Source organism: Aptenodytes forsteri, unplaced genomic scaffold (genome assembly GCF_000699145.1).
Source record: "Aptenodytes forsteri isolate BGI_AS27 unplaced genomic scaffold, ASM69914v1 Scaffold69, whole genome shotgun sequence".
NCBI lineage: Eukaryota > Metazoa > Chordata > Aves > Sphenisciformes > Spheniscidae > Aptenodytes > Aptenodytes forsteri.
This window is the reverse complement of record NW_008795885.1, coordinates 4,844,852-4,861,612: the sequence shown is the minus strand read 5'-3', so window position 1 is coordinate 4,861,612 and position 16,761 is coordinate 4,844,852.

Here is a 16,761-nt window from a genome sequence, read left to right as displayed (position 1 = left end):
TATTTTTTTAAACCATCAAAGATTTATATTTGAGCTTACAAATTCAGATGCTAATGGAAGGTCTCATCGCTGACAAAGTATGTGTAGACTGTATTCATCAGGTATTAAAGTTAAAATTGTAACTAAATGAGTCAAGTTATGCATAGCTCTTTTTTTTATTTAATACCTACTGCCTTTTACATTTTAGAAGTTTACATAAATACTTTTACATTATTTTAAATTCTTCCACATTTATTATAGTTTCATGCAACAAACCCAGTTCATGTTGCAACCAATATTATAAGATAGTCTTAAATAAAAGGGACACTAAACACCATGTTCAAAAAAGCCAATGCAGACTGCACAGATGACCTTGTATTTACCATGCTCAGACACCATCTGAGACTTAATATGCTTTTGCATTAAAAAAAAAAAATTCCTATGAGATGTTTATGATATTTAATATTTAAGCTAAATCACAGTGGGTTATTCACCTTAAGAATCAAAGTTAATTAGATGAGATCAATTCTCAAATGTGACAAATGTCTGACGATTTATTAGGAGTAGAACTTTATATATTACACAGTTCAGGCAGACCAGAAAGAATTAGCAGCATCTTTAACCATAACAAAGTTTTGTTGTGTGAAAAACTATCTAATCTAAAAAACAGAGGCATCCTTTCCCTTCAGAACAGTAAACAAAGACTTAAACATAATGTAAAAACAAGTAACTTAGAACTTGTGTTAGCAAGTCAAGTGCAGAATTTCTTTCAATTCATTTTCAGACCTTGCCCTCCTTTTTAATTTCAATTTCTTTCATCTTTTTTTATAAATTATTTTTTCAGATGTTCATTAATATCTGTTTTGCAAGTTGAGGGGATCTCTAAATTATAGAGGATTTTGCCACCTCAAAGATATAGCTTATACAAGTAAGAAAGAAGACCAAAACAAGTATTTGAAGAAACTTCTTTCAAAAATGAACATAACAAGCTACCCTGCAAAATTAATACAAGAGGGTCAACAACCACATGGCCTTGACAAGAAATACCATTAAATACCCTTCAAATTTCACCATCCTGATAACTGTTTTATCATTACAAAGCACACTATCACTGTTAAACAAAGATCATCAAAATGTTAAATGCAAACTCTACTGCATTTGTTGTTGCAACAAAAAGAGTGCCTACCATAAAAATACAACTTCCTAGAGCTCATTATTTACCACCATTTCATTTCTTCACCATCCCTTCCTCCCCTACGACTTCCCTTTTCTTTCTTATTCCTACCTTTTGTTTTTGCTTTTCTTCTTCCTCTCTCTTACTACGCACTTCTGACTTGTCATCTGTTCTCATTTGTTATGTTCTTTCAGCTGGCAGCATGTGAACCCCAGGACGGAGGTCCCATTTAGCCATGTCTGAGAATGTCAAGCAATTCTGACTATGAAAGCCAGCTACGACCTGGGAAGGGATGGAGGGGGGCTCTAAGCCCACCAGAAAAGCCTGCCCAATAAAAGTCAGCCTCTCAGCCTGTAATTATAACTTCTCATACACATATACTGGGGTCCTGGAAACTGTCCAAGCTTTTCTTTTTCCCACCCCTCCCCTCCTGTTAGTTCTCTGCACTCTAGCAAACAGCTAAGAAACTCAAGTGGTAGTCAATACTTTAGTACACCTCAAGGGTCTTATCTTACTGCCTAAGTGACATCTTCTTGCAGATACCCCACCAACTGTGAAAGAGTATTCAAAAATGCGCACAACATACTCATAATCTTTTTCAGGATTTCAAAGTTGTTTTATTCACTGAAGTACAGAATGCTTGAGCAGGATTTTTAAGATATACTGCAGTTCCAGTGTAGCTTGTAAGGTCAGTTTGCAGCCTTTTTTTGTAATTGCAAATACATTCCTTATGCTGGAAGTACTATCACCGGTATACTCACTGTTAACAGAACAGTTTAACAGCCCTTCTTAATCTTAATGAAATTATATTAGAACAATCATTTTAACTGAATCCTTAAAAATTTGTACAGGTTATACATATTACTAGTGCTGTCATCGAGGGAAATTTACGGATACGTTCATCTCACTGCAGCACAGTATTTCATCAGTTACATACATCCTATGCAATATATGCGAAACAGATGTATCCTAACATTAGTCAGTACATAAATAGCTGACACATCAAAAAGATATGTTCGCAGATCAAAGAGATCCTCATTTGAATATCCGCAGTTTTTCTGATGTGTCGAACTGCAATGTTATTTTTGCCACATTTAAAATTTCATGGGTATTTTTTAATAATTTGGAATATTTAACAATGAGCTCTGTCCTCCATTACAAGACCATACCTCGGGTAAATGCATTACAGCAACAATGAAGAATGCAGACTGTGCCAGTGTGCTTAGTAGCTTAAAGGGGGAAAAAAACCAAAACAAAGCAAAAAAAAAAACCCCCCAAAACATACCCCCCCAAAAAAACACCAAAAAGCCCCAACCCACAAAACGCTCAAATCGGTAGGATACTATACAGGTTTTGAGTTGGAGCCTTTGTTGAATAATTTCCTCAGACACTCCAAAATGTAAGATGAACCATTATCATTAATTCTGGATTTGAGCTTTAACAAACAGGGTGTCACAGTGTCCTGTGACACAAATTTATCTTGTTTCATGAAATGAACTGTATCACTATCATAGAATGCTTATTGAAGTAAGTACCTAAAGCATCCAACACACAGAGTTGTACTTTCAGCATTAACTTAGCAATAGTTGGCACAAGATATGCTCTAGTTCTGAAATGGGAAGCATCATGATAATCTTACACATGCTAAGAAGTCTTATGAAAAACAATTCTTAAAGGCAAATCCAGTGGGCACAGCAGAACATTCTCAAGACATCCAAAGTAATGAATCAGCCCAAATTAATACCTTAATTTACTTTCTCAAACTGTGATACATTTATCAGGTAACTCGAAGGGTTATAAACACTACATACCATGAACCTACAACGGAAAGCCCTTCATACCATTTTCAAAAGGCTACGGAATTAAACATCTGTCAGTATGCAAACTACTTCTGAATTCATTTAGTAAGTAAAATAGTTTATGTTTATATTACCGATGGATGACTCCATACATACCAATGCCAGACTAAGACCACACATGACATTCAAATGCCATTATGGCAAGTTTTGTGCTATGTAGCCAACTGGTGTAGAACAGAATGACCATTTTGACTCCTATTAGTTGCTACTCTTCCTATACCACAGCAATACTTTTGCACAGTAAGTGGTCTAAACAAGGCTTATACCAGATTAAAAGCCAACCACTGCCTTCAAAAAATCTTGAAGGTATGGGTGGGATATTACCATTAGATGTCTCTGTGTGATTCAGAATTGCAAACTTAACGATACAGTTAATTTCTACCTTTAAGTTAGTACATATTTCAATAGTTATTTGCCTTTTAAGTGACTTTTCTAATACATTAGATACCTAGGAGTAAATTTATTCAGAGTTCTAAATCTATCTTCCCCTTCAACTTCCTCTTCTCCCAAGTTCAAAGATCTTTACCTGTATTAGCTAAAACACTTTTAATGTGATGTTTTCCTCTCTAATTACAGCACACTAAAAATAAGGAACCATTTTTGGGGGACTTGGATGGTCATGGAGGGCTCTTTGTACATTTTCAGTGAGCAGAAAGATTTGACTTAGACCTTCCTAGCAACTACTAGCTAAAAACGCTGGCTGATTGCCTTTTTTTTATTCTTTCTGAAGTCTAATGTTCTGATTAGCTTGTATTTATATAATAAAAATATTCATCTACCCTTTATTTCGTCACATTTTTCTCAGCTTTACATCTACCCAAATTTCTCTTATAGTAACTTCCCAGAGAAGCTCAGATGATTTCAGTATTCCTGCTAAGATTCAGAACTTCCACTTTAATACTCCAAAGAGTTATTTAGCTTTGTAGTGGAAAAATGTGATCCGACAGTGAAGCAAATTTAAATAAAGCAAATTCTTTACACATTCAGAATTTTTAAAAAAGGAGGTTTCAAAAGTAAACATGGAAGGAAGCTTCAATTTTACCTTTCTAAACAAGGTAGAAATGCTATGGAAAAATGAAGAAGGCATCTGAATTTGAAACAAACGTATAGGGAGTCAGTATACAAAGGAAGAACATAAAGCCTGGAGAGTTCCATATTCCCTGCAATGATTAGTCATGCATTTATGGTCAAAAGTCACTTTGGTTTTAGACGTAAGTTGGATAAGCATGTAAGAACAATATGTAAAATACTGTGGATTAAATAGCAGATGCACAGGTTCACATTACTTTTAAAAAGCAGACTTTTCACAAGGAAAATCTTTTTTTTTTAAAAAGAAGAAAACCAAAACCCACTGGTGGAGGGAAGCAGTATAACAGTTCAGAATAAACAGTCTAATAATATGAAAAAGACCTCAATTCCTAGACACATGAAAGATACCTCTAAAATTTTGCAATGAGAAGTAACTCAAGGTAAACAAAATTAGCCTAATACAGAAGACTGCATTATTTATAAAATTTGGACAATTTCTGGCGTCCGGGTTTTTTGCTTTTGTTTTTTTTAATTTGAGCCTAAATTTAGAGCTACAAAACTTACCAAATTGGTATATCACATTAAGTAGCTCTAGTAGAGTCTATACAGGTGCAAAGAAAAAAATGAAAATTAAAAAAAAAAAGACAAACAGCACATTTCCTTCAGAAGGGTCTCTCACACACTTTTTTCCATTGGTTGCAAATCCAGACAGAATGCAGAATGAATTTAGGAAGACATTTTTGTTTTGGCTAGGGTTTTATTTTTTGCCAGTTGGAACATTAACTTTCAGAAGATAAACACGCTACCTGAAACTAGATATTAAATGATAAATCTGTTAAGGGAACAAAAACTATAGGCAAAATGTAACATGGTTCTTCTAAATTTTTAGGCCAAAGTGATTACTATGAGGACTCAGATAGCACCACAGTTGAGGTTGTATTATACTTTACTGCTCACAGGAACTTGAAGATTGCGAGTGCCACTTTATTTAATAATAACAATAACAGAAATAATCAAGTAAAGAATTCACACATGCACAGCAAATTCATTCCCATTTATCTAGATTACAATAGGATGAAAACCATATACAACTTCCTCTTTGAATACAAAAATGCATTTTGAATTTTCTTTTTTGGTGGATTTGTAGTTATTTCTCTGTAGCTCAGAGATTAAAAGAATAAACCAAACTAAATATGTTTTTCTCCAAAAGATATACGAATACTAGTCACTGATTGCCATTATTGTATGTGTGAATACTATTTTGTTTTTAAACCACATGGTCAGTTGAAATGGAAGACTATGAGGTCAATTAATGTAAGAGTAAAACTTGAAAAGTTGCATGAAAGCTAAACTATTACACAACCAAGAACAAAAGGCCTGCCACAAACGTACAGAACAATCTCAGAACACCAGTATTTTTTTAGGCAAATATTACTGTTCCTGTTAATTCTGTACTATCTTTCAAATGTTTACAGAGCTGCACAGATATTTCAATTTTGCTAAGTCAATACTGAACTATGTAAAGCTTTTCCAAATGATAATAAAACTGTTTGAGTTTTTTTAAGCAAGTTTCATTTTGTTTTTATTCTAAGTTATCAAGGGAGATAATAATGGACCCTTTTACTTTGAAATATCTGGCAATATACAAAGTCACACTTCCAGATTTAACAAAACACACCCCAACAACTACTCATTAGGGGGAAGAAAAAAAAACAAAATAAAAAAACCAAAGAGTTGGGGGATTACGTAATTGTTAAATAAACTAGAGAACAATTTCTAATAGTCAATTTGATTAAAATTCATTTTCAGTAAAACACACTCTATAAGATGTATATGGATACTTCTTATTTTGAGAGTGGGAAAACAAATTTGTAATTGAAATGTGTCAGTTATGCCTTCTAATGAAACTTATTTTATCACTTTTGCTGTATAAAGACAGCCATCCATAACAAAAGGTATTTTGAAGTATCTTTAACAGAATAAAAAGGATGCAGAAATGAGAAAGTTAGCTTAAGTTCCAGTAAGTTTGTTTAATAAAATACAATAATTTACAGAATTATGTCATGCAACACTATGAAAAACCATTAAAGCTATAAAATACCTCATGTTTTGCAGGTGTGTATAGATATATAGATATATATAGTGTGTATATAGATAAATATTTCACAAGTGGAACACTATTTGTGGAACACCAAGTATTGCATATTATCATCACACTTGAAATGTTAATAGGTAATCACTTACAGTTGCCTTATAACTAGCTAGATCTTATATTCTGAATTACAGTAAAAAATCTTCACACACAAAAAAAATGATGTGTGTACTTGTAGTATACACTTCTACATCTCCATTCCTATTTAAAAAAATTTTGATAAAGTTATGAAATTTTGAACAGAATGCAGAAACCGAGCCTAAGACATGCCTTAATGAGCATATTAACCAAAAAAAAAAAAACAACCCTAAATCCTGCAGTTCTGAGCAAAGCCACAAGGTATTAATCTCTTGTATGCAGTAATTCATTAAACAGCTTAGAAAAAATAATATAATTATAAAAATTTATCATTTTCTTCAAGAAACTAAAATAAAATAGTAATGTCGTTTTCTTCCTCAGTCATCAAAATGCAACGCCATTGAAAAATTCATCAGTGAGACACAGGGCTGGAAATAGAAAACCCAAGCCCGGAACATTTCGCTTCAAACAGGGGTCTTTCAGAGATTTTTCAGCTGTAAAGTCCATGTCAGCATTACATAGCAAAGCACCTTTAACTGCCCAGAAGAAACAGGAAATAAAATTCTTCCCTCTCCACTTCAGTTTCCATCTTCACTCATTCACCGTACATCAAAGGGAATCAATGCAACCTGACACACAAGGACTATTCCCCTCAGTGATCCAGCAGGTGCTGAGGCCAGACAGAAAGCCTGTTTTCCACAGCCCTTTACCTTGTTTGATCGCTGGTTACTTTTGATCTGACACTGCCCTCACGCTAGTAATGACTTCCCCCTCACAGAACCCACCTCGCATCTGTCACCCAGAATAAAGGGTATCACACTGCGCCCTGACAAGGCCTATGGCCATGAGATGAGCTGCCAGCGAAAGGCTCCCTAGCTCCCACCATTTCCAATTCAGCTCCCTTTGTTCTGCTGGGTACCGGGGCCAGGGCACCAGTGACAACAGAAAGGATTATACACCAGCTGTGAAGCTGAGCCTTCATGAATTTATATCTTTTCATCTCGGCTTCATCGTCTCCTTAAATGCGGTGAACTTCATGGTGGTTACTATGAAATACACGTCCAACAAATGTTATGGAAAGTTTGTTAAAATCCTCTTTCCCCAGAAAAGAAAAGACAGTGAATGTCCTCTAGTTAAACTGAGAAGCACTTCCCCCCCCCCCCACTCGTCAGTTATTTTTAAAGTTTTCCAACTGATGTAGGAGATCACTAAAGGCCAGCTGGCTGGTAGCACTGTAAGGGCAGAGAAAGTGAGAGGGGAAGGATATGATTCTTGTTTTATAGACAAAAAGTGTTTGAGAGTTAAATGAGTGAGTTCCTTATATCCATTTTTTCTTTGGAACTACTGTGCTTCAGCAGAGCAGGTAAAGAAAAGTAGAGGAGGATTTTCAATCAGATCATGTTACTTGGAGAATATATTAAAAAAAGGCATAAAAACTACACATATAGTACTACACAAAATAAGATAAAATGGATTTTGTTTTAGCTTTTAATTACAAGTATTTTAATGGTATTGTTTGAATTTCAGTGTGGTAACACATATCTGAAAGATATAAAACCTTTTTTGGTCTGGAAGTCCAGTTAAAGAACTGAAACTCACGTCACAAAGGATACAATCTCACTTTTCCACTACTATGTAAATACAGATTTGCATGACATGGGTCAGGGTCTATCCTTAAAGATTACACATTGATACCCTAAATAAAAGGGTCCTGACTTCCACAGTGTTGCATACTCGTATTTTAAAATTAATAGGAACTAGGAATACTAGAAGTCTTTGGAAATAATTTTTTTAGGACCTAAGCGTGAGTTTAGGAACCCAAGTATGTAAACTGCTCAATTTCCAAAACTGAAATCAGATATTCGAGAGAGCTGTAGGTCTAATTAACATTTAAATGATTCAGAATCAGTACTTCCAGTCACTATTTAAACTTTAAGTTCTGTTGAAAATTCATCTCGATTTTTCCAATCATTTCCACTTAAAAATAATAAACTCTAGAATCCATCTGTTGATGATTGAAAAGCTGGAACAGTATCTGTCAAGGCCTGCTGAATTTCATGTGGCAAGATAACCATGCACAGCAATAGTGCATCATAACCTGCTGACATCCCCACATTCATCCTAGAATAATCCTGAAGCAAAGTGAAAGAATGCACAGAAAATAAGGTCTCTGCTCAGCCCTTTTCCATCAAGAAGCTCTAGGCCGCTATAGTAACATCATCATGATTTACTAAATACTGAAGTCCATCCTTGTAAGATCAGACAAAAAACACAACAGGTAAAGGAAGACACAAAGATGGATTTGTCAGACTTTGTGATGTCCCCTTGTTAAACTGAGAAGCACTTCCCCCCCCCCCCCAACTGTTATTATTAAAGTTTTCCAACTGATGTAGGAGATCACTAAAGGCCAGCTGGCTGGTAGCACTGTAAGGGCAGAGAAAGTGAGAGGGGAAGGATATGATTCTTGTTTTATAGACAAAAAGTGTTTGAGAGTTAAATGAGTGAGTTCCTTATATCCATTTTTTCTTTGGAACTACTGTGTGCTTCAGCAGCAGGTAAAGAAAAGTAGAGGAGGATTTTCAATCAGATCATGTTACTTGGAGAATATATTAAAAAAAGGCATAAAAACTACACATATAGTACTACACAAAATAAGATAAAATGGATTTTGTTTTAGCTTTTAATTACAAGTATTTTAATGGTATTGTTTGAATTTCAGTGTGGTAACACATATCTGAAAGATATAAAACCTTTTTTGGTCTGGAAGTCCAGTTAAAGAACTGAAACTCACGTCACAAAGGATACAATCTCACTTTTCCACTACTATGTAAATACAGATTTGCATGACATGGGTCAGGGTCTATCCTTAAAGATTACACATTGATACCCTAAATAAAAGGGTCCTGACTTCCACAGTGTTGCATACTCGTATTTTAAAATTAATAGGAACTAGGAATCCTAGAAGTCTTTGGAAATAATTTTTTTAGGACCTAAGCGTGAGTTTAGGAACCCAAGTATGTAAACTGCTCAATTTCCAAAACTGAAATCAGATATTCGAGAGAGCTGTAGGTCTAATTAACATTTAAATGATTCAGAATCAGTACTTCCAGTCACTATTTAAACTTTAAGTTCTGTTGAAAATTCATCTCGATTTTTCCAATCATTTCCACTTAAAAATAATAAACTCTAGAATCCATCTGTTGATGATTGAAAAGCTGGAACAGTATCTGTCAAGGCCTGCTGAATTTCATGTGGCAAGATAACCATGCACAGCAATAGTGCATCATAACCTGCTGACATCCCCACATTCATCCTAGAATAATCCTGAAGCAAAGTGAAAGAATGCACAGAAAATAAGGTCTCTGCTCAGCCCTTTTCCATCAAGAAGCTCTAGGCCGCTATAGTAACATCATCATGATTTACTAAATACTGAAGTCCATCCTTGTAAGATCAGACAAAAAACACAACAGGTAAAGGAAGACACAAAGATGGATTTGTCAGACTTTGTGCAAGGCACTAATTGGGAATGCTAAAGCACTGAGATCACATGACTGCATTTAAGGAAGCGGGTTACCTTAAAAGTAAGGCAGACAATTATTCTCAGAGGTTTTAACACAACCATGGTTTCTTGACAAAACTCAGCATTTTCAAATAAAATAATCACATTTTGCCTGACATTAAGCCTGTATGTCACTGTCTATCCCTACATCATCTTTGGTGCAAATGGGTTTTTTTTTAACCTAAAAAGTAGGTTACTGCATGACTATAATGGATACAAAATAGATCTTCAGAACAAAATAATACAGGGAGGGCAAGTATACAAGATTGTGAGTAATAAACTGGAACAGATCTCTCTCTGATTTGAATTAAAATATGAAGCTACAGGCTTTAAAAGAAAATCATGAGGAGGACAAAAACATTTGTTTTTGCAAGACCCAAGGAAAAGAAAACAAAAAGCATCTGCAATACTTCTCGGCTTATCTGAACAGAATACGAAAAAATGCACATGAATCAAACTGATGAGACATCTTTGCATATGGCAACCTAGGTGAAACTTTTAAACATAGCCTAGAAGGCAAATACTTCAGCTATTCTGGAATTTAAAAAAAGTCAGACAATGGAAAAAAGAACAAAACCTACGTTTAGCAATCCTGAAGATAATCAAAGCAGTAACTAGAAAGACAGCAGGCATTTAAAGACTGCTAGATACTTTTCCACAAACAGTTGAAAAGTTCATTGAAATTACAACTTTCATGGGAATAGATGACCAACTGCAAGAAGGAGAGACATGTTTTCCCTGTCAAACAAGATAAAAAACAGCGTACAGGTTCTGCAGCCTGGACATTGAGGTACATTTACAATGACTGAGCATAACGTTGTATCAATACAGGATTTACTTCAGGCTAATCTTTACTTTAGACTAAATGGAAGCCATCTGAATGAGGTCAGCATAATGCCAAGCCTGACCCTGTCCTGCGTGTAAGCCAGGCCTGCACACTCAGTGCTGTACTAATGGCATGCACTCAGTAACAGTAGTGCATACAACGTGTTTGCACCTGCTACTACCACTCGGGGGCGGGGGGGAGAAGGAAAAAAAACCACCAACCCAACACCCACCACCACCACCCCCCACCACACACACACCAGCTTGTCTTCTACAGATCAAATCCTAGTGAATAACTGTTTTGTGCAAAGCGGAACAGATCCTACTGTCACCTGAGGGCCCTTAACTCGGGGATCCTTGCTGGTAATTTCTCCCCCCTCTTCACAGTAGTCTTAACACTCTTAATTCTGATGAGAAACAGCAATCTTTTTGAAATTTAATTTTTTTGTACTGGGTGGAGGGAGGATGCCATTCTTAATGGCATCAGACACATTTGAAGCTAACCAAACTGACCTTGAACAAACTTGCTGTCAATAAGTGAAAACTGAAAATACACTGTGAAAGTATACCAGGCAAAGCGAAAAGTGCATAACAGAAGGAACGCTGGGAGTGGGGGGGTGGGGGGAAATCACTTCAGTCAGCTTAAAAGGGTCTCAATAACACTGAATAACAAGGTGAAAATTATGGGGTTGCACCATAATTGTAATCTCTACTTGAATTTGAAAAGGAATTAAGGTCTGCAAAGACAGAAGCCCTCTGCCTCCTTCAAACAGTTTGCAAGACAGAACAATAAAAAAAAAAATCAAGTCTTTTGAGAGAAATAATAACTTTCAATAAAGATTTGATACCGACTGCTTGCACTATATAGAAAAAAGTGCGTTAGTTACTAAAAGACATGCTATTTGTATAACAACTAGGTTACATTCAATAACAAAGATAAAACCTCTGCAAAATAATTTAGCTTTCAGAGGAGAAATGGTAAAGAAAAAAATGTGAATATACAAAAATATAGTTATATAAAGAATCAAAAAAAAAATCCCATAGTTCATATAAAAGTTTACTCTTTTTTTTAAATTAAGGTCAGCATTTAATGCTGCTACTGTTAAATCAAAATTCTCAAACAACAGAAGTGTCCAATTTTTCCTTTTATCTGAAGATTTGGAATTTTGGTTTTTTTGCTTGGCTGGGGAGCAGAGAGAGTTTTGAAAAAGATAAGAGACTCTAAAACCACTCCGCAGTCCAACTTTGATTACAATAACAAACAAATAGTTCCCCTGAGATATACAATAATTAGGTAGAGGAAAAATTCTCCTTTCTGCCCCCACCCCAAGCAGTCCACAGTGGTCAGAAAAAACACATTTGTAATAACAGGAATAGAATATTGAGGCTGAGTTGTCAGCCTCAATCCAGCAGAAGAACTCACACACTGGCAATGACTCATGAGATTCACCAAATGATGTTGTGTGTTGGGCCTTCGTATTAAAAAAAAAAAAAAAACCAAAACAAAAACACCACAAAACAAAACCACAATTTTGACATAGTAGAGTTCTTCACCCTATACAGATGCATACAATTTACTTCAACAAAGTAAATTTTAAAATAGCAAATCTAAGCATTTTATAAATTGATACTGAAAATATTTACAAAATATTAAGTTTGTGTTTAGAAGGAGCAACAACATGAATATTGCATCACAAAATGCCTTCAGTTCCAACAGTAATTCAAGGACTGTAAAAATAGCAGCTACTGGGTAGTGAGTAATTTAAAGCTTCACTATCTGTGTAATTCACATATAAAAAGTCTAAGAACTGATTTTGACACTTGCTGGCTCAAAAATTCATACAGAAATAATTTAAAAACTGATAAAATTTTTTTGTTTAGTGGATAAAAATCACAGTGTTAATAGAAGAGATTGGACTTCATCAAGACATCAGAGTACATGTAAATTAAGTTAAAAGTTCCCAAAGTTAATGGGGCACCATCACTGAGTGGGTACCTGTCTACTAGCCAGTTCTTAGCCTTTACTCAACACATTTGTCTTTTTTAAAGACAGTTTTGTATAACTGAAATCCATTGGTAAATGCTCATAAAATACACATGGCATAGGCTAAAACACAAAAATATCTGTGTCAATTTATACCTGCAATCTGTATGGTAGAAGTCTACCTATGGCAAAAACACTCCAGGTCAGCAGTGATTTAATTTTTCACATTGTGCTGTATAGCTGAGATTTCACTTTTCACGATGAATCCAAAACCAATTTTCATAATTCCTATCAGCAGACTCACTGTTTTAAGATGTGATTCCCCCCCACCTTTTCATTTTGAGGAAACTATACACTATGGAACATGTTCAAAAATTAATCTTCCCAAGCTAGTCTGATGCTCATAACTTACACCTTTTATTCCACACCCATACATTACTTTGATAATTTTTGTTTGTGGGGTGGCTTGTTGTTTTGGGGTTGTTTTTTTTTTAAGTTGGTTTTGGGGGAATTTGACCACAACTCCCCATTCTTTTCCAACAGAGAACAGGCTGTAAGACTGGGTATGTTTGGAGAACAGCATCACTTGTAAGACGACTGACCTATCCTCTGATTAGGCTAGCCTCAACTTTAAGGGGATCCATACAAAAAAAAGTAGGAATGAAGTTTGGAGCACCCCTTATAAAGTCTCTTTCAGTATCACAGAACATGAGATTTCTGGGAAAGCAAGTGTAGTTTATTCACCTTGAGGACTTGACCAGCAAGGCTTTCCAGAACTTTTCTCATTCTTTTTAATCCCCAGGCTATATTATCCAATTGACCATCAAAAAACACCCCCACACCCCAAACCCCAAAACCAACCAAACAAAAAACCCTATCCAAACCCTACCACCAAGCAAATTTATTCTTAATTTTTCCAACACAAAAGCTTGGCATCTTAGTTAAAGCTGCCAAAAAAAAAAAAAAAAGGAGTTTTATGGTACTGCACTAGTCTGTTCTTCAGCACATTCTGTCTACTAGTTTTTGCTACGGGGATGGAAAGCCTCTCAGAGAAGAGTGGGACCTCTTTTTAAACTGTTGCATCCGTTTTCTACATGAGAGAGAGTCCAGAGCCTCCCAGTTTCCTCATTTTTCCATGTTCCTTACATAAAACCACCAAGGAACAAAACATAGATGAGGAAAAATAAACCAACAAAAAACCATCACAAAACCACAATTGCCTGCTTTTACTTGATCCTACACTTACAGCAGCCCCTAGCATCTAGAGAAAGAAAGTTCAGGTAGCCTTACCAAATCTTTTCAGACCCTAAACAGAAAATGTTCATATTGTGCCATGTCAAGCCACATTGCTCTATATACATTTAGCTAAGTAAAGGTAATTCGAGATGGATTAACACAGACAGTACGTATAGGCAGAAAATAGTAACATCAGTTTCTTTTCAAACCTTGGCTTGAACGCAGGCAAGCTGTATTTTTCAGAGGAAAATAAAAGAGCAAAAGCACATCCTTTATACTGTGGTGGTTTCCCCTGCTAATTGGTACAGAAAAACTGCATTTTAAGGCTTCATAAGCAGACATTCATAAAGATTTCTTACTTTTTTTTGTGAAAAATGAGAACTTTTCCAAGCAAAATATTTGCTCGCACACATACTCTTTAGCTAGAAGGGAAATTTCTGTCCGAAGTAGTCAAGGAGGGAATGTTATATGCAACTGAAAACTTACAGTCTTAAAATGGAAATTGTGCTATATTTATGTAGGCAATACAAACTGTACAGACAGCAATATTAAATTAATTGGTAGTTCTTCAATAATATTTGTTTTCAAAATCAACAGCTGCTTTTACAAAAATCTGATTTTGTGGTGTACAAGAGACTAGTAATTACTCCTTACACTCATGAGCCTAACTTTTCTGCATGACAAGCTTAAATCAAGAAAGTCATAATCATGTCTTCTAGATACAACTACAAACAGGTTAGCCACTAATAACAGTAATAATTATGTCCACTTTCCATGTAGTTCAGCAAAGAAAATAATTTGCTGTGCTCACCTAAAAAAAGAAAAAAAAAAATCTAAATTTGAACTTTTAGAAATTAGAGAAATTGAATGTTACTTTTAAGATAGCCAAATTTGTCAGAAACAAATATTCCTGGAGAATTAGATAGATGGAAGAGGATTGCATTTTCCTGTGATGAACACTAACTATTGCAGAAGTCAATTGTCCTAGTAAACACAGCTACAGCATACCACCGATTTCAGCATGGCAGATTTGATACATAAAGAACATCATTAACAGAGTTACCAGATAAAAGGAACAATTCATTTTGGGCACAAAGTCTTAAGCTAAGATCTAAATCTTTGATCTGCCTATTGCCTTTTATTATGCATCGAAATTTATCTTCTTTCAAAGCACCATTTCCTACAAATACCGGCAGTAGAAAGTTATAAAGCATGTTTAATTCAAGATAAAAAGCCCATTTCCCAAAAAATGCCGGCAGTAGAAAGTTATAAAGCATGTTTAATTCAAGAAGAATCTATTAAAATTTCTTTCTGAACTACTGGACAAAAATATTACGTTTTGTCTTGCAAATTTTCTTTAAAAATATAAAACCAATAATATTATAGAATGAAATATTTAAATTCTTGTTCTTCAGGTAACGTGCTAAAACGGTGGAGCATTTTTATATATACTATACTACAAAAATTTCTGCACAGCTAGTAGCATCTGAATGTAAACCAACTGCAATCACAGAGATACTTTGCAGATGAAAAATGCTTATACCACCACAAACACCAAGTTTTCAACTGTTTTTAATGTACATTTAGTATCTTTAATATGCTTTAGTACTTCCATCACCTTATTCATCTTCAAACTTAAAAGCCAGTACTAAATAACAAGTAGAAATTGTTCTGCAGACTCAAAAATATCTACACCTTACGAATCATGAAATTAGTGTCACATGATACCACTTTTTTATGCATTACTAAGTAAATAGCTTAAAATTGACAAAAATGGTCAAAACAGTTATCCAGATTTAGTTATTTCTTGTTATAACACTTACTTAAAATGTACTTGGAATTTTCCTTAAAAATTCCTGTAGTTTGAGAACAGGAGTTGAAAGCTTTGTTTCCAATCTTCTACTTGTGTCTAATTTGATGTAGAAACTGTAATATCATTATCTTCTTAAGATCAGAGCAAATTACTAGCAAATCCCAAGTTAGCATAAAAAATAAAAAACTTAACATAGCAACTTTTTGCATTACCTCACCCAAGTTTTATTTTAGGGAAGTAAGGTGTAGATTCACAGATATACTAGACCTGTTCCTACAGTCCAAGATTCCACTGAGTGAATGGCTACTTCCATGTAAAAGCAGCAAGAAAAGAAACTAAAACAGCAGTATCTCACCATGCCAATATAGGGTATCCCTTGTTTATGTAATTTGTTTCAGTCCTAGAAGAGAGCGCTTTACGGAAGAGGAAAACAATTACCTACATGAGTATATGTTACCCAGTCCTTTACTGGGCCCACACAGTAACGCAGCTAAACTGTCACCTGCATGAAAGCAACAAGTAAGCTACTGCCATGTTATCTGAAATGTCATTCCTGCAGTGAAAACACTGGAATTACCTTCAAAGTCAAAGAAGTTTCGAATTTCCAGATAACTCCACCCACAAAAGAAATGAGGAATACAGAGGAGGGGGGTAGAGACCTTCATAGAACATCACAGCCCTACCAGATATAATCAAAAGAATTTTGTTACCTTGTGCCAAAAAAAATTACTTCCTCCAAAGCATGATCACGTTCTTTGTTTTCAGTTTGTATAATAGCATAAGTATCAAAGTGACATCATTCAAGTTTAAAATCCACTGTCCAGATTTCTTTTCTTCCAGCAAGAAAAAAATCAACCACTTATCTCTACAGTCACCGGAGTTCCACAAGTTTCACATCATTTCACTGAGGACTAGTATCACAACTGAAAAAACAAAAGGTCAGCTGTAGCAACCCTTCCATAATAGTTTATTTGCAATACCTTTCCCAAGTGATATAAAACTTCTATAGTGGGGGGGGGGGGGGGGGAAAAAAAACTACAAAAAAAGAACAATTACAACAAAACTTTGCTCAA